This window comes from Bos javanicus, chromosome 3 (genome assembly GCF_032452875.1).
Source record: "Bos javanicus breed banteng chromosome 3, ARS-OSU_banteng_1.0, whole genome shotgun sequence".
NCBI lineage: Eukaryota > Metazoa > Chordata > Mammalia > Artiodactyla > Bovidae > Bos > Bos javanicus.
Genome location: NC_083870.1, coordinates 48,824,354 through 48,844,292, shown reverse-complemented (window position 1 = coordinate 48,844,292; position 19,939 = coordinate 48,824,354). Strand labels below are relative to the sequence as shown.

Genomic DNA, 19,939 nt, shown 5'->3' with positions numbered 1-19,939 from the left:
ATGGACAGAGGAGCCTGGTGGGCTGCAGTCCATGGGGTTGCTAAGGGTCAGACATGACTAAGCGACTTCACTTTCACTTTTCACTTTCATGCATTGGAGAAGGAAATGGCAACCCACTCCAGTGTTCTTGCCTGGAGAATCCCAGACGGGGGAGCCTGGTGGGCTGCTGTCTATGGGGTCGCATAGAGTTGGACACGACTGAAGTGATTTAGCAGTAGCATGGACATAAAGAGGCTTCTCAGGAGGCGCTAGTGGTAAAGAACCTGACTGCCAATGCAGAGACACAGGAGTCTCGGGTTCAGTCCTTGGGTCAGGAAGATCCCCTGGAGGAGGGCATGGCAACCCACTCCAGTATATAGTCTTTCCTGAAGAATCCCATAGAGGAGCCTGGTGGGCTACAGTCCACAGGGTCGCACAGAGTTGGACACAAATGAAGCGACTTAGCATGCACACACACAGGGATATAAAAAGGGATTGTTCCAAAGCCAACGAGTCATTCCTCTTTCCTTTCCCTTCCACCTTGCAAAAGTATTCACTGATCTTTTCTTGTTTACTGTTTTTAGATCTGTTTCAAAACTGAAAAGTTCTGTAACATCCTATGAAAACTGACTAGAAGGAGAGAGCCTGTCCCAAGGACTGAATTCCCTCCATCCCAGTCAATAAAAGAATGCAATTAAAAAAGCCCAAAGAAGAAAACTGTTCACAAAACAAAAAAATATCTAGCTTAGTATCCACCTAAGAACTTTTGTTAAATCTGTTTTTTTGAGGGAAAAACTGAAATAAGGCTTTATGTGTCTACTATGAGAATGGCTGACATAATTATGCGAGAGGCAGGACAATCTACAACTCCACAGCATTCTTGATAGTGCCCCCCCCCTCCCCGCACCAAAGCCCCCAACTGACTTAAATTCTCTGGCTTTCTTTTTCTTCCTCTCTCTTTCCCATCAGTGGAAGGCATATCTCGGTGTCACGCCATACCCTGCTGCTTTATCTTGCTCCCTCTCGGGAAACTGGTCCAGCCCCTCTTGCTGGCCAAGTTCATCTGTCCTTTGGCTTGGTCTCTCTCAGGCTGAGTTTCCCATGTTAACTCTCTAATCCTGCTTGGGAAGGGCAGCACTGCCATTTGAATTCTTATAATTCTAACTTTATTTGATAGTTTCTTTAGTATTTATTTCTTTGGCGGTGCCAGGTCTTAGTTGCCACCTTCGTTGTACTGAGGTCTGAGTCGTGGCACGTGGGATCTAGCTTCCGGACCAGGAATCAAACCTGCCCTTCCTCCACTGGAACCTTGGAGTCTTAGCCGCTGGACCACCAGGGAAATTCCTGTTTTAACTTCAGAAAAGAGCCCTCTTACCAGATACATTTTACTCCTCGGCCCTCTGCCCCAGCATCCTGACCCTGCCAATTCTACTCCTGAAGGCCCTTAAATCTGGGTGCTGCTACTTGGCGTAAATCAATTTCCTCTCACCTGGTTCACCTCCTCCCTGTTCTCCCAGGCCTGCCTTCTCCCCTGTTTCATTCCCATAGCGCTGCTACGTGGCATTCACCTACAGTACAAACCTGACCGTCTCAGCTTTTGTCATCAGTGGCTTCCTGCTGCCCTCAAAAAAAGTCCAAGTACCCTGAATTAAAAGTTATTCCCTAAAACTATCTTTACTGTTTTCCTTCATCACTGTGGTTTCCAGGCTCAGCTGAATTCTTTTCTACAGTAATAAAGAACCTCATGAATATTATTTAAGTTAATATAACAATAAGTGTGAGGAATCAAAACAAACATTTCCCATGTAATATATCTGCTTGTAGCCATAAATTGTACTTTGGTGACCCTTCAAGAACAACCAGTTTTTGTAGTTCTAAAGTAGATTTAATTGTCTCTAATGCTTCCTTTTTCCAGATTAATGAGTTGTGTAACACGTACACCAGGATTAGAAATGATTTGTGCTTACTGTGCTTTAGGACCAGTATACCTGCTTTTTATTTCCACTTTTTTTGTTTTTTAAACAGTAGTGAGGAGGGGAAAAATGACCAAACGGGCTCAAAAAGAGAAGATAAAGAGGACAACAAAGATATATCAAGCCACTGAGTGACTAATTCTGCTTTCAGCTGGTCCTGATCAAAGGGTGACCGCTAACAGGTATTCATATTCTTCATAAACAGCATCTCATTTCACCTTAGTCCCCACAGCCACAGTAAGAGATGGGTATGATGATTCATATTTTATAGGTGACGAAACAGACTGGCAATATTTATTTTGCCTGTTATGGTAATCACTGGTTAGGTACAGAGCTTAGAGTTAAGGGCGCGCTCTCAACCCTCCTGTTTCCCTGGAGGGAAGGGAGTTTCCAGGTCCCAGGAGGGAGGGGTGAAATCTCCTCTCAGGCTCCCCACTAGGTCCTTCCCCATGGGAGGAGTGGCCTGCCTATGAGTGAGGTCAGGAGATGAGGATGCACCATGCCCCTGGATTTCTTCACTCTCTTCTCAGCCTGTCTGTCTTCAGCATCTATCCTCTATACCTGGCTTGTGTGCTGAGTAGAGAAGAGAGGCGGGCCTAATGCCTAATTCAGCAGAGAAGTAAACCCATGGTGGCTGCATATGTTAGCCACATCCTCTAATCTGGCTTCCATCAGTTGATAAAGCTGATATTTTGATTTCTACTGTCTTATTTCCCAATTGGCTAGGAACATAAGAGAAGAAGACAGAAGGTAATTATTTGGTTGCCTAGAAGGCATATCGGAGAAGGCAATGGTACCCCACTCCAGTACTCTTGCCTGGAAAATCCCATGGACGGAGGAGCCTGGTAGGCTGCAGTCCATGGGGTTGCAAAGAGTCGGGCATGACTGAGCGACTTCACTTTCACTTTTCACTTTCATGCACTGGAGAAGGAAATGGCAACCCACTCCAGTGTTCTTGCCTGGAGAATCCCAGGGACGGGGGAGCCTGGTGGGCTGCCATCTATGGGGTCGCACAGAGTCAGACACGAATGAAGTGACTTAGCAGCAGAAGGCACATAATAGGCACTTGATAAACATTTGTCAAATGAATGAATTTGTCCAAGGCCACAAGGCTAATAAACCGCAGAGTAGAGACTTGAATCCATGTCTGTCAGAAAAGCCCACAGTTTTCTAAAATTTCCCCTTCAGTGCTTCTTGTAGAGTGTTCTGTTTCTAGGCTTCAGCTCATGCTTTAGCATGGCTGCCAGGAAACTGGAAACAAAGGCTAGTGTAGGCATTAACGGCCTTAAAAACAAATCTGCCTAAGAATTTGGCTGACAATCTGTCTATAATGTGACCATGGACAAGTTCAGTCTGTCTGCCTGCTGTACCATGGGCTATTACAGACTGAGCCCACGGGTACATGAAGAGGGACCCCAAGGATGAGAACAGCAGTGGAGGCAGCACCAGCAGTGCCTGTAACAGACTGGGCAGGAGAGAGGAGGGCAACCAGGCAGGAAGCAGGATGTGCACAAAAGGGGTGGGACAAGGGCCTGGGGACCGAGACAAGGAAGGCCCCAGGGACTTAGCAGGGGATGGCGGGTGGGGGATGGGGAGAGAGCAGGGGAAGGAAAAGTGAACAGAAAAATCCCAGAAAAAGAACAAAAGGCCGCAGAGACGGGAAATAAAAACATGTTCAAACAAAGAGTATAAAGCGGAGACAGATAAAAGAACAGGAGTAAATCACTTGCTATGAAAATAGCCACAAACTGATTTTCCATTCCATGTCAAGATGATGAGAAGTGAGGGCTGTCCTGTGTGCCAGCAGCCTTCAGGAACTAAGAAATAAAACACCCAGGTTGAAAATAGTTTGGGGAGCCAGAGGATGACAAGATTCCTCCTGCAGGCAGAAGTGAAATGAAAGGAATGCCAGCATCTTCTCCCCCTTCTCCCCACCAATCCCCACTCCGGTCACAAAGGAGGGGGAGCTGCTTGGCTGGCAACCACGGATGAGCTCAGCGGGGACCCTGTTCTGACTGAGCTAATAGAGTTAGTTTTTAAGAGAATCTGGTGGAACTCAGGATTGTGTGTTCACAAACACCATATTAAAAAAACAGGGTCATCGCTGCCTTTCAAGCAGTTTTTTTCAGTCTGTTTAAAGGCTGGGTTTCGTCTTTTTTTCCCCTCACTAGAATAGCACACAAAGACTTCTCTGACACTCTGCATCCACGGCAGATGAAAGTGCTTAAGTGTGAGTGAAAGCAACAATGTTCAGAGTGACATTTACTAGCTGCAAACAGTGAAATCAGAGCGCTCCAGTTCATGGAGATTAAATGTCAGGCTTTAAACATTTAGCAGAGTATTAGCTATGGAAGTTTTTAAAATTTAGGATTTGGTCTTACACTGCAAGCAGCACTTAAAGGGTTTTTAAAGCAAATAGTTGAGTCATAAGCTGAATAAGAATATACATTTTGTACTGAAGGTGGGACAAGTGCAGGACAGTCATGGGGTTTGGCTCAATGATGCTAGAGGTGGTCGCCAGTCTTCACCATTCAGATAAGTAAGAAAAAAGTGACATTCCCCACATTTCACGTTATGGAAACTACAAGTCAAAATCCAAAACAAAGGAGTTTCTAGGCACATAATTTTCCACAGTGGGCATAGACTTTACAAGCCCAAGGGTTTTTACATTACTGTTTCAGGATGAATGCTTTTTAATACACCTAAAAAAAGTCAGAGCTGAAAACAGATTGCTTTTTTCTTTCAAGAATATTTTCCATGGATAAATTTATGCATGATAAAATTGTCTATAAGTGCCAAATATAACATCCGTTTGAACATGACTAAATAATAAAATCTCCAAATCTGACAATATCAGCAGTCCGTGCTTCCTTCATTCAAAACAGCTGGTAAGTACCTCCTCTATTTTGCTTCTTATGAGGTGCTGGACAGATACAAAGCCAATGAAAATGGTTAACATTTCAAGCTTTGCTCTAAACACTTTGTAAGCAGTATATTATCCCCATTTTACAGATAAGAAAAACTGGGGCTTCTGGAGGTGAAGGGCTTTGTTCAAGACCACAGGACTGCTAAGTCATGCAGGATTCAAACTCTAGCCCTTGACTCTAAAGCCTGAGCAATTACCTTCTACTCAAGGAACTCTTAGTCTGACAGGCACATGAACAAAGTTTAACACAAGAAATGACACAACAAAGATATCAACAGAGACACAGAGTGGGTAATTCTATCTGAGATCTGGGACCAGAGGAGGAGACATTTCAGCTGAGTCTCCATGTATGAGTAGGAATTTTTCAAGTTGAAAAAGGTAACAGTTACTCTAGGCATAAGGAGCTACACTAAGATCATGGCATCTGGTCCCATCACTTCATGACAAATAGATGGGGAAACAATGGAAATGGTGACAGACTATTTTCTTGGGCTCCAAAATCACTGTGGATGGTGACTGCAGCCATGAAATTAAAAGACACTTGCTCCTTGGAAGAAAAGCTATGACAAACCTAGATAGCAGTATTAAAAATCAGAAATATTACTTTGCTGAAAAAAGTCTATATAGTCAAAGCTATGCTTTTTCCAGTAGTCATGTATGGATGTGAGAGCTGGACAATAAAAGAGGCTGAGTGCCGAAGAATTGATGCTTTCAAACTGTGGTGCTGGAGAAGACTCTTGATAGTTTCTTGGACTGTTAGAAGATCAAACCAGTCAATCCTAAAGAAAATCAGTCCTGAATATTCATTGGAAGGACCGATGCTGAAGCTGAAGCTCCAACACTCTAGTCATCTGATGAGAAGAGCTGACTCACTGGAAAAGATCCTGATGCTGGGAAACATTGAAGGCAGGAGGAGAAGGGGACGACAGAGGATGAGATGGTTGGATGGCATCATTGATGCCTCAATGGATGTGAGTTTGAGCAAGCTCTGGGAGATGGTGAAAGACAGGGAAGCCTGGCATGCTACAGTCCATGGGGTCGCAAAGAGTCGGACACGACTGAGAGACTGAACAACAATGGGGCTACACTACTCCAAAATGGAAGGCTTGGCATGCCAATGGAATGCTTCGAGTTCCTGAGCATTTGAAGGATGGTGATCGTGGAGGCCAGAAAACAAGGGTATTATAATAGAAGAAGATATAAGGGAGGTTGAAGCAGGGGAAACACAGGGTCCCTGAGTTAGGACAGGCAGAAGTGATGGTCTATGACCCACCAGATGTGCACAGTGAGGGAGATGAATCTGCAGTGGCTAGCTTTTTGGATAACTGTAAAGACTGAGAATGAAGAAGGTTAGGAAAGATTGAGGAGCGAGGCTAGAGAAGAGGAAGATGATTTCTTGTTCAATTTCAGAAAAGCTGAGCTACAGCTACCTGAGGGACATGTGGGCATCCTCTCTACTATATTCTCTACTTTAATAAACACTGAGAGCCTCTTGTACCAGGTACTGTGCATGCTAAGTCGCTTCATTTGTGTCCAACTCCTTGAGACCCATGGACTGTAGCCCGCCAGGCTCCTCTGTCCATTGGATTCTCCAGGCAAGAATACAGGGAGTGGGTCGTGATGCCCTCCTCCTGGGGATCTTCACGACCCAGGGATCAAACCCATGTCTCATTATGTTTCCTGCATTGGCAGGCAGGTAGGTTCTTTACCACTAGGCCACCTGGGAAGCCCCACCAGGTACTAAGGGAGTTAAAAAAAGGACAAAACTGAGTCTTGCCTTAGAGTTCATGTACTGTACAGTCTGGCTCTCAATGGTGGTAATGATAAGGGAACGGATAGGGTTGTTTCTGCTTGTTACAGTGACCAAGGGGTGGTACTTGCATTTAGTGGACAGGTGCCAATGATACAGATATTCTGCAATATTTGGGTTTCAGTCAACAAGCCCCTGTCCCCCATCCCATTGGTCATCTGGATGGGTGACAACCCATTTACAATCACCTGAAGGAGAAGGCAATGGTGACCCACTCCAGTACTCTTGCCTGGAAAATCCCATGGATGGAGGAGCCTGGTAGGCTGCAGTCCATGGGGTCGCGAAGAGTAGGACACGACTGACTGACTTCATTTTCACTTTTCACTTTCATGCAGTGGAGAAGGAAATGGCAACCCACTCCAGTGTTCTTGCCTGGAGGAGCCCAGGGATGGGGCAGCCTGGTGGGCTGCCATCTATGGGGTCGCACAGAGTCGGACACGACTGAAGCGACTTAGCAGCAGCAGCAGCACAACTTAAAACCTAACTCTGTTTTACATACAAAAACAAAACTTTTTTACATATTTTATATATACACTGAAATCTTATAAGTTGAATTACCAAGGAAACTGAAGGAAGACTGTTATACATTGTGTTGTCTGGACCTTTGCCAGGACGACTCATTACTTAAGAAAACTACATCATGAGTTGAGGGAGATGAAAAAATTTGGAAGATGGAAGGTGGTGATGGTTACATGACAAAGTGAATGTACTTAATGCCACAGAACTGTACACTTAAAAATGCTTAAAATGATGCATTTTATGTTACACATTTTAAAATAAACAAGTTATAAATTGAAAAGAATTAAAAAGGAAAGAAAAAGAATACTGTATCATGGGAAGCAAACACATTCCTAGTTTGTTTGTTTTTTTTGAGTTACTGATGCAATGTGCCTACACCAGCCTGCAGCACAGCTGCCCTAATAGTGCTGCTCCCACATTCCACATCCATCTACTTTACTGTGTTTCCTGGTGTGGTCATTCCTGGAGATTGTGTGAAATATGTAACTTGAATACAATTTGTTTTTCCTTTTAATTGCCTTAATATGAGGGCTGGAGAATGGCATGGCAACCCACTCCAGTATTCTTGCCTGGAGCATCCCATGGATAGAGGAGCCTGGTGGGCTATACAGTCCATGGGGTCGCAAAGAGTTGGACATGACTGAGTGACTAAGTGCAATATGAGGGCATTATAGTATATTTTTGGAATTGTGTGCTGCACAGGTGGGTTATATTAATTATGAATTTCACATAGTTAAATGTGAAACTATATGCATTATATTTTATGTGTGTGTGTATATATATATATATATATATATATATATATATATATATAAAATATTAAAGTGCTTCCCTTGTAGCTGAGTTGGTAAAGAATCTGCCTGTAATGCAGGAGACCCAGGTTCAATTCCTGGGTTGGGAAGATCCCCTGGAGAAGGAAATGGCAATACACTCCAGTATTCTTGCCTGGAGAATCCCATAGACAGAGGAGCCTGGCAGGCTACAGTCCATGGGGTTCCAAGAGTCAGACACAACTCAGCGACTAAATCACCACTATATATATTATAACATATATTTGTTATAATATATAACATGTGTTACAATTTATATATATTATACTTGTTATAAAGAGAATACAATTAGGTTGAAAGAATACAATTAGGTCCGACTCTTTGCAACCCCATGGACTGTACAGTCCATGGAATTCTCCAGGCCAGAATACCAGAGTGGGTAGCCTTTCCTTTCTCTAGGGGATCTTCCCAACCCAGGGATCAAACCCAGGTCTCCTGCACTGCGGGCGGATTCTTTACCAGCTGAGCCACAAGGGAAACCATTAAAAGAATATAATCAGGTTGAAAGTTGAGAATCACTAGTGAGAGACAGACAGGTATGAACAGAATTAAAGCACAAGCGAAAGCATGGCAGTACTTCAGAGAGGTAAGAGTACAAAGGGAGAACAAGGGGAAGAGATGCTACTGGCCATGGTGGGCCTGGGAAGGCCCACGGTGTAGGTCTGATGTGAGCAGGCACTGACTGACAGCCTCTGTGAGAATAATTTCAGAGATGTGGGGCTTGGTATCTGTCTCCAGTGATATCCATTCCTTTTGACATGCCTTTGATTTTTATCAAGTTCTTTTTGATGATGTTCTTCCTGTATCTCCCCTCAATGACCCTTGTTCTTGGAGGCTCCAGTAGGCAAAGCACGATGAATCCTTAGCCCATCCTTAGCGTCTCTTCCAGAAACTGAAAACTGTGGTCTCTGTAATACTTTCTGGTTAATCTTCTCTTCTCTCGGCTAAATCTCCGTACTTCCTCCAAGTGTTTCTCATATAACTTGGTTTCATGTTCCCTTACCATCTGGGCCATTTTCCTCAGAACATGCTCCAATTTGTCAGTGGCCCTTTAGAAGTGTGGTGCCTAGAACTGAATGTGGTTTCCAGCACTGAAATATATAACTATATTTCCTAATATCCCCCCCCAAAAGGGGAAAGTGTTGTTGCTCCACACAGTGAGATCAGGATGGGGGAGGGAACAGGGGAGATCTATCTTAATCCTCAATATATCACCAGTATTGAAAAAAATTTTCCTTTCTTTTGTTTAAACATGTTAAATCTCAGTTTTTAATAGTCACAAAGAGAGTGCAGATCTCAGAGCTATTTTTTTCTTCCTAGTTTGTTTTTGTCTTGAGGATTAAATGAAAATGTGGATTTGGCTAATAAATACTAACATTTATTTTTATTTGCCAATAGCATCTGTTTACCACCCTCCTGTAGTCATTTCTTGTCTGCCCATGTCCCAAGTCTATCGAAGATTGGCAAGTATGCCACCCATTCTAGGGGCTTGGCCTGTAAGTTGGAATCAGTATTTCTGTATTAAGCATGGATCTGGTGTGTGCAGAAAGCCCCTGCATTCCTGTATGTCTAGTGAATGTCAGCTTGAGCCCCACCATGCATAATTCTATCCAGGCTTCTGATTTTTCACCCCATTTTGGTCTGAGAATGAAGCCCTGCAATAACTTGACTGGCTCTTACCATGCTGTCCCTTGGGACTGAAACAGCACCAGTTCATCTCCTCATTGTAGGTATAAGGACTCTTGAACCCCAGTACACCATCCACTGGTCTGAGTCTTTGGAAGCTATGCAGAACTCTGTAGAAGAACATCACTCTGATAGAAACACTAGCTTCCTATCCACCCTGAATGCAAAGACTTCAGTGGATTGATCAACAAATAGGGGACTGGTTAGCCTCAGAAATTTAAGCCCTTGATGTCACATCAACTGGCTGCCCATGTCTCAATATGCTTTTGCAGTGGAACAGACCAGCTCAAAGGTAAGCTAGATGAGGGCCGGGTTATTTGCCTATTTTGTTAGTTGATGTACCCCAAGCCCTCAGAACGCTGTTCATACTGCTTAACAAATATTTGCCGAATGAATTAACGAAATGACCTGATGTAGCAGACATCTCGGAGAAGGCAATGGCACCCCACTCCAGTACTCTTGCTTGGAAAATCCCATGGACGGAGGAGCCTGGTAGGCTGTAGTCCATGGGGTTGCGAAGAGTCGTACACGACTGCGCGACTTCACTTCCACTTTCCACTTTCATGCATTGGAGAAGGAAATGGCAACCCACTCCAGTGTTCTTGCCTGGAGAATCCCAGGGACGGGGAGCCTGGTGGGCCGCCATCTATGGGGTCGCACAGAGTCGGACACGACTGAAGCGACTTAGCATCAGTAGCAGCAGCAGACATCTATCTTTGTTTTGCCCAGTATTCCCTTCTTTTGTGAACTGCTGCTTGATGGTGCTGCCAATAATGAGACTGAACAAGCTAGTAAATGGGGTTATAAGTATGGAGCTTATTAATCTGCATGTCCCTAGCCCCTAGATTCCCTACAGTTTAAGCAGGTATTTGTACTCCTTCCTATGTCTGGAGAATCAAGGCATAGTGTCAGGAGGTTTGATGAATGTGAGTGGTACATTTTGCAGGTAGATCATTCAGAGGCTAAACTTTATGTGAATCTCCATCACAAAACCCAAGGCAACAAGATAAAATCTATCTCTAGTGAGAATACGCTTATGTTTCTAATATTGTTCATCTTTGTAACTAATCAAATACTAGTCTCAGGATATATCTTACTCACAATGAAATAAATTTGGGGTGAAACTTTTTCAAACTTATAATGATGGAAGAAATACAACTTTTATAAGGTCAGCTATACCATGATAATGCTATTTAAGGTTTCTCAGAAAAAAATAATCTGTGAAACATGGCAAAAATGCATACTGGATTAAAATGACCCAATAAGTGGGGAGTGGGCAAGAGTGTTATTAACCTGTGAAATATGGAAAAAAATTACTTACTGGATTAAAACGACCCAGTAAGAGGGGGTGTGGGGGTGGGAAGGAAAGGGATAGTTGAATAAGACGTTTTAAAAACTGTGGTAAAATATACATAAGAATCTGCCTGCCAGTGCAGGGGAGGTGGGTTCAATCACTGGTCTGGGAAGACTCTACATGCTGCAGGGAAACTAAGCCCAAGCACCACAACTACTGAGGCAACACACCGCAACTACCGAAGCCCTCGCACCCTTGAGCCTGTGCTCCACAGCAAGAGGAGCCGCTGCAACGAGAAGCCCGTGCACCACGACAGAAGGAGCCTCCACTCGCTGCAACTAGAGAAAGCCTGTGTGCATCAACAAGACCCAGTGTAGCCAAAATTAAATTAATTTTAAAAAATTAAAAACTACACATAACATAAAATTTACCCTTAAACCACTTTTAAGTATTGTTGTGCAACCTCACCACCCACTGTCTCTACAACTTTTATATCATACCAAACAGAAACTCTGTACCCAATAAATAATAACTCCCCATATCACCTCCTCCCAACCCCTGGTAATCTCTATTCTACTCTCTATCAATTTCCCTATTCTAGGTACCTCATATAATTAGAATGAAAAAATATGTCTTTTTTGGGGTCTGGTTTATTTCATTTAGCATAATGTTTTCAAATAGATGTTATAGCATATATCAGAATTTCATTCCTTTTTGTGGCTCAGTAATGATATTCCATATACCACATGGTGTTATGCATTCATCTCTTGAAGGACACTTGTGTTGTTTTCCTCTTTTGACTGTGGCTAGTGTGCTATGGGCATCAGTGTACAAATAAATCAGTGACTCAATTATTTGAGTCATTTGGGGTTAAAACCAGGAGTGAAACTGGTGGATCATATGGTAATTCTATGCTTAAGTTTTTGAGGAACCAATATAAGGCTCTTAAAGATAACTTTTAAAATAAAATTTATTAATTTAGTAACTATATTCTGCATTAATAAAGCTATTCCTCACATGATACTTCACATATCATTACTGGAGACAGAGAGACTGCTTCAGTAAAAAGAACTGAGGATACATCATTTCCTTGTACTGAAGGAGGAAGTTTCAAATAACTATAGATCCCCAAGAAGGTAAGATATGACAAATAACTGCAACCTGGTAAAGGTCCGTCTAGTCAAGTCTATGGTTTTTTCAGTAGTCATGAATGAATGTGAGAGTTGGACCGTAAAGAAGGCTGAGTGCTGAAGAACTGATGCTTTTGAACTGTGGTGTTGGAGAAGACTCTAAGAGTCCCTTGGACTGCAAGGAGATCAGACCAGTCAACCTAAGGGATATCAATCCTGAATATTCACTGAAAGGACTGATGCTGAAGCTGACGCTCCAGTACTTTGGCCACCTGATGTGAAGAGACGACTCATTAGAAAAGACTCTGATGCTGGGAAAGACTGAAGGCAGGAGGAGAAGGGGACAACAGAGGATGAGATGGTTGGATGGCATCAGCGATCCAATGGACATGAGTTTCAGCAAGCTCTGGGAGATGGTGGAAGGACAGGGAAGCCTGGCGTGCTGCAGTCCATGAGGTTGCAAAGAGTCAGACACGACTGAGCAACTGAACAACAACAAAATGTAAACGGGGCTTCTCTGGTGGCTCATTGGCAAAGAATCTGCTTGCCAATGCAGTAGACAAATGTTCAATCCCTGGGTCAGAAAGATCCCCTGGAGCAGGAAATGGCAACCCACTCTCTAGTATTTCCTAGAAAATTCCATGAACAAAGGAGTTGGGTAGGCTACAGTCCATGGGGTTACAAAAGAGTTGGACATGACTTAGCAACTAAACTAACAACAGAATGTAAACACCAGGATTTTCACAAACATGAAACAAAACCTTTAGAAAACTCAGACTTTCATTTAGAAATAAAGACACAGTGAATCCCACTATGTATCACACAACTGTAATCTCTGTATGCAAAATAATTGACCAGTTTGCTTCTAAAATGTAAAGGTTATGAAAGACAAGGAAAGACTGGAGAAATGTCACAGATTAGAAGAAACTACTGAGACCTGGTAAATAACTAGGATAGGAACCTCGGATTGGATCTCGAACAGAAAAAGTACAGTGACGGAAAAACTGACAACATCCAAATGAAGGCTGCAATTTAATTGTTAATGGTTATTATACCAGTGTTAATATCTTGGTTTAGGTAACTGTAGCACAGTTTTAAAAGATATTAAAACCAGTGAAAGCTGGATGAATGATACACATGAATTCTCTACTATTTTTTCAACTTTTGTGTAAGCCTAAAATGACTGCACGGAGAAGGAAATGGCACCCCACTCCAGTATTCTTGCCTGGAGAATCCCAGGGACGGGGGAGTCTGGTGAGCTGCTGTCTATGGGGTCGCACAGAGTCGGACAGGACTGAAGCGACTTAGCAGTAGCAGCAAAATGACTGCAAAATAAAAAGCAGTCCATATTTTAAAGAAATTATACCAATTCTCTACACTATCTTTTTCAGAGGATAGAAGTGGAGGGAAAACTTCCTAACTCATTCCATGAGTCCAGAATTACCCTAATTCCAAAAATTGACAAAGACATGAGAAGAAAACTATAGATGAATTATAGCTCAGTTGGTAAAGAATCCTCCTGCAATGCAGGAGACCCTGGTTCGATTCCTGGGTCAGAAAGATCCGCTGGAGAAGGGATAGGCTACCCACTCCAGTATTCTTGGGGTTCTCTTGTGGCTCAGCTGGTAAAGAATCCGCCTGTGATGTGGGAGACCTGGGTTTGATCCCTGGGCTGGGAAGATCCCCTGGAGAAGGGAAAGGGTACCACTCCAGTATTCCGGCCTAGAGAATTCCATGGACTGTATAGTACACGGTGTCACAAAGAGTCGGACACGGCTGAGCAACTTTCACTTTCATACGTTAATATCTTTCACAAACATAGATGCAAAAATTCTCAACAAAATACTGGCAAATCAAATCCAAGAATGTTTGAAAATAACTATACACTACAATCAAGTGTGATTTATTCCATGTATGCAAGCCAGGTTCAACATTTGAAAATCAATTCATGTAATCTATCACAGCAACAGGATAGAGAAGAAAAATCACATTATCATATTAATAGATGGAGAAAAAAGTATTTGATAAAATCCAAATCAATTCATGATTTAAAGAAAACTCTTATAAACTAGGGATAGAGGGAAATTTCCTCAATTTGATAAAAAAAAATTATGAAAAGCCTATAGCTAACATCATAGTTATTGGTGAGAAACCAGGAGTTTTTCCACTAACATCAGGAACAAGGAAGGGACGTCCACTTTCATCACTCCTAATGTGAGATAAGAAAAGGAAATAAAAGGTGTACTAATTGGGAAGGAAGAAATAAAACTGTCTTTGTTTGTAGATGGCATGATCTGAAAGAAATGAACAAAACACTCCCAGAAGTAGTAAGAGATTAGAGCAAGATTATAGGATATAAGGTTAATATACAAAAGTCAATCACTTTTCTATTGAACAATTGAAATTTTCAATTAAAAACACATAACCATTTATATTAGCACCCCAAACCATGAAACACTTAGATATAAATCTAACAAAATATGTATAAGCTCTATATGAGGAAAACTACAAAACTCTGAAAAACAAAATCAAGGAAGAATAAAATATATATTCCATGTTCATGGATAGGAAGACTCTGTACTAACAAGATTTCAGTTCTTCCCAACTTGACTTATAGATTCAATACAATCCCACTCAAAATCTCAGCAAATTATTTTGTGGATATTAACAAATTGATTTTAATATTTATGTGTCCTAAATCACTTCAGTCATGTCTGACTCTTTGTGACCCTAAGGCCTGCAGCCTGCCAGGCTCTTTGGTCCATGGGATTCTTAAGGCAAGAATACTGGAGTGGGTTGCCATGCCCTCCTCCAGGGGATCTTCCCCACCCAGGGACCGAATCCATGTCTCTGATGTCTCCTGCTCTGGCACCTTTAATATTTATATGGAGAGGCAGAAGACAGAACAGACAACATAATATTGAAGAAGAAAGTTGGACGACTGACACTACCTGACTTCAGTAAGTAAGTACTGACTTTGTAATTACTGTAGAGCTACAATATCAAGACAGTGAGATACTGGTGAAAGAACAGACAAGTATAACAAAAGAGCATAACAGAAAGCCAGAAGTAGAACCACGTAGTCAACTGACAGTTGACTATATAGAGTGAAGCCAACACAATGGAACAGAGATAGTCTTTTCAACAAATGGTGCTAGAACAACTGGACGTCCATATGCCCCAAAGAAAAAAGATACAGATGCCTTCTTATACAGATCTTATACCCTTCACAAAAAGTAACTCAAAATAGATCACAGACCTAAACATAACATGCAAACCTATGGAATTCCTAGATGATAACACAGAAAATCTATTAATAGATGACTGTGGGTTTGGTGATGACTTTTTAGATTTAATACCAAAGGCACAATCCACAGAAGAAATAATTGATAATTTGGACTTAGTTAAAATAAAAAATCAATTCTTTAAAAGACTTTATCAATAAAATGAAGACAAATCACAGACTGGGAGAAAATATTTGCAAAAGACATATCAGACAAAGAATTATTATCCAAAATATACAAAGAACTTTTAAAACTCAAAACTGAGAAAATGAACAAATCGACTAAGAAATGGGCCAGATCTTTACCAACACTTCACCAATAGCAAAAAAGCATGTGAAAAGATGCCCCACATCATACATTATTAGAAAAATGCAAATTAAAACAAGATACCAGTACATATCCACTGTTGTTGTTATTCAGTTGCTAAGTCATTTCCAACTTTTTGTGACCTCATCAACTGTAGCTCACCATGCTCTCTGGCCATTGGATTCTCTGGGCAAGAATACTGGAGTGGGTTGCCATTTCCTTCTCCAGGGGATCTTCCTGACCCAGAGAAGATCTGGAACCTGTGTTTCCTGCATTGGCAGGCAGATTCTTTACCACTGATACATGTCATTATATATTTCTCAAAATCTATTGAATGTGTTAACACCAAGAGTGAATAATAATGTAAATATGTGGGCTTTGGATGATACTGATGTGTCAATGCAGGTTCATCAAATATAATCAGTGTACCATTCTGATGAGGGATATTGATAATGGGGGATATGATGCCTGTGTAGGGCAGAGGGTACATGGGAACTCTCCATACCTTCTGCTAAATTTTGCTGTAAATCTAAAATGGCTCTAAAGAATAAAATCTACTTTAAAAAAAGAGAGAAAGAAACAAGTTACTGTATACTGTTATTTCTATCAGCCATGTGACTACTCATTTGTTTAGTATGGATTTAGAAAATACCACAAGAAATGAGTTAGTTCTTTTCACCATTCCTAAGATCTGCAAAGAAAATAAAGTTTTTACTGACTGGAAGTGAAAACGATATCAGCATATCATCCCATACTTAGTGAAAAGTTCTATGAAATTGGAAGAGAAAATTCCAATAGGACCTAGCAGAAATATAAACAAGCACATTCTTCTTTATGTAAACAAAGAAACTAACAAAAAATAACATCAGGGGAATTGTTCTTATCGTATACTTAGAATACTGTGTGCCTTTCCTGCTACACTATGATCATAAAGCCATCTCAGAAAAGAATGAGCGGGCCCGGAATCTAAATTAGCCTAGAAACCCAAAGATCCAATTACTGGGTTGGCCAGAAAGTATGTTTGGGTTTTTCTATAAGATGTTGCAGAAAAACTTGAACAAACTTTTTGGCCAATCCAATCCTTTCATGTAAAGCAGGATTCAGTTCAGTTCAGTCGCTCAGTCTTGTCTGACTCTTTGCCACCCCATGAATCGCAGCACGCCAGGCCTCCCTGTCCATCATGAACTCCGAGTTCACCCAAACTCATCTGCATTGAGTCGGTGATGCCATCCAGCCATCTCATCCTCTGTCATCCCCTTCTCCTCCTGCCCCCAATCCCTCCCAGCATCAGGGTCTTTTGCAATGAGTCAATTGCACTCATCTCACACGCTAGCAAAGTAATGCTTAAAATTTTCCAAGCCAGGCTTCAGCAATACGTGAACAGTGAACTTCCAGATGTTCAAGCTGGTTTTAGAAAAGGCAGAGGAACCAGAGATCAAATTGCCAACATTCGATGGATCATTGAAAAAGCAAGAGAGTTCCAGAAAAACATCTACTTCTGCTTTATTGACTATGCCAAAGCCTTTGACTATGTGGATCACAATAAACTGTGGAAAATTCTTCAAAAGATGGGAATACCAGACCACTTGACCTGCCTCTTGAGAAAGCAGGATTAGCATTCTATTATTCCTTGTTATTGAAATTCAAAAAGTAAATCTGATAATTATTTTAGTCTTTACTTTGAATGAGTAAAAGTGATAAAAAGTGAATTTCAATTACTTCATCATATGTACTTCCATGTAAACATGGTTTGGATCTTTTGGTGAATGTCACGGTAATCCACAATCTCTAGTTTAGGGAAATACTATCCAACTCAATGAGAAGTGGAGTTGGAACTAAACTTAGAGAACTATTTTCCAGTTGTTTTGTCTTATTAGAGAAAGCTATGAAGTTATTATAGTACAGCTCAGTAAGATTTTGCTGCTCATTAAGTAATAATGAATTCTCCATATCTGTTACTAAGAAATACAAATGCTGCATTTGCTGGTCACCAAGGCTATGCTGGCAGCATTAAGTGAAGTTCTGAGGTACCTCTAACCAGGCAGTCCTCTGCAGGTCAGTCACACTTACATCATCATACACTGGGTTTCCCCTGGAGAACATCTATACGCCAGGGCCAACAGGGCCTGTTCCAGCCAGTCCTGCTTTGGTGGAATTCCCTAGAATATCCCATTAGAATCAGTGAATTAAAGACTCTTAAAGCTGGAAGGAACCTCAAAGATCAAAAGTGATATCACAGGGAAAAGTATAACTTGGTAAAATGTTGTTCAACTCTTTTATGGGTTTGTGCCATTGATTATACAACAAAAAAACAATCCAGAAGAATCTTTCCCTCTCATCAAAAATATTAGAGTTGCCATTTATATATGTAATCATAGAAATTGAAGAATTGCCTCATTTTTCCAGTGCAGGATAAGTAACAGGCTGTATTTGAACTTGACCAAAAGCTATTGTTTATTTACAATTTATCCTAACACTCTACTACTTCTGATGGAAGTTTCCTGTGCTTTATAATAAAAATACAGCAACCAGAACCTGGATGTTTACAGTGTTTTGCCAACAATTAAAACAAACAATCTACCTAATCTGCACTGACTTTATAGACAAAAGAAATCAAACAATTATTTCAAAGTTCCCAAACTAACTTATTGGTCTAATGAAGACTAGACTCCAACTTGGATATTTTACTGTTTTCAGGTCCCCAATGAGATAAAATGCTTCAGCATATATTTTTAGCCTCGAGTTTTTTTTTTTTTTTTTTTAATAGCATTGCCTTTAAATAACTTTTCCTTAAACAAAACAAAACAAAACAAAACAATCCAAAAAACCCTTCAGCATTTCTAACTTTATGATTCTCTAATTGAATTATGAAATTAAATGGTGAAGCAATAGCTTAGTTTATTCAACTTTTATCATTTTATATTTAGAATCATTCTCAGAAATCCAAATTGGCTGATTACTGAACAAGTTCTAATTACTCCCCAGAGACTGTGGGAGCCGGAGCTTTTAGCATTGTTCACTGGCTGGGAAACAGGCTTCCTCTTGTAGCGCCCGATCTGTTATTGATTTAAAAACTGACCCAAAGAGCTATTTGTTCTGGGTTCTTTGAAGTACATTTGCTGCTCCTGCCTTCTGGAACTGTTCTGTCAGATATCCTGAAGCCTTATGCCTATTCTTCACTATGTAGTTTGTGAATGATGGGATAATGGCTCATTAATCAGCTCTCACCTCCAAAAGAGGGTCTGGGATTTAAAATACCTCCAAATAATCACCCTGGTGTTTCTGTTTTAAACCCTGAGGCAGGTCAGTTCAGTTCCCAGTCCACATGATCTTACTAACCCAGGACTTGGGGCAGGGCCTGCCTCCAAGATTATAGACTCTTCTGAGCATGAATGCCACCCACATCTCATGCTCACCTCCATCTTTTATGGTGGCCAGCTCAGGTCTCAGCTCACAGCAGTTATTTAATGTAAAATAATAACACCATTGTAAATAATTTACTTATCTATAATTAATTTACAAATAAATTATAATTTTTCATAAACTTATTTACAGATAATTTTTATTTGTAAATAATAAGTTTATAAAATAACAAATTCAGGAATAAATGACTTCAAAGGATAGAGGTTCAGATTATAACCAGTAAAAGCTTGCTTTGATACCCAGGTTTTACAATCCTAAAAAATGGCATCAGAAGGCAATTTTTACATTGATAGTTTCAGGTCCTCTTAAAAAAATAAAGAATAATTAAATTAGTAACATCTTCCTTAAGAATCAAGTGGGTATTTCAGGGGAATGGCAGCAGAGGAAGAATTGAGTTTCTCAGGTTTGGTTATGTTTCCTAATCTTTTTCAATTTGAAGGGAGCTCTGCATAGTTTTAGACTTACTGTGGTTTGCTCTTAGAGAAAGAGGAGGTCCACGTTCCCATGACCTCTGATAACTAGGAGTACAGGGCACACCTGGCTAGCAGGGAGGGAGAGTCTCAAGGATAAAGGTGACCCATGGGACAGCTGAAGGGTCCTCTGAATGTCACTCCCTACCATTCAGTGGCACTTAAGAAGGAAAAGAAGGAGGTAGCCGGGGAGGAGAAATCATTAATAACTGGCAGAGAAGGAAGACAGTGTGGTGCACTGGGAAGAGATGGGATCAGGAGCTAATTTTTGTCATGCTGTCTTCCATTTCCTTATGATCCAGTTGTTAA

The 19,939-nt window shown here is 41.2% G+C and overlaps 1 protein-coding gene and 1 non-coding gene across 2 annotated transcripts in view; one reads left to right on the top strand and one right to left on the bottom strand.

Moving 5' to 3' along the window:
• The window catches only part of ALG14 (ALG14 UDP-N-acetylglucosaminyltransferase subunit), a 98,117-nt gene that overhangs the window by 18,879 nt on the left and 59,299 nt on the right, over positions 1-19,939 (bottom strand). The gene's annotated exons all lie outside the window — the stretch shown is intronic.
• On the top strand, positions 8,037-8,108 carry TRNAY-GUA (transfer RNA tyrosine (anticodon GUA)). The gene has a single exon. It is a non-coding gene; the product is annotated as a tRNA-Tyr (tRNA).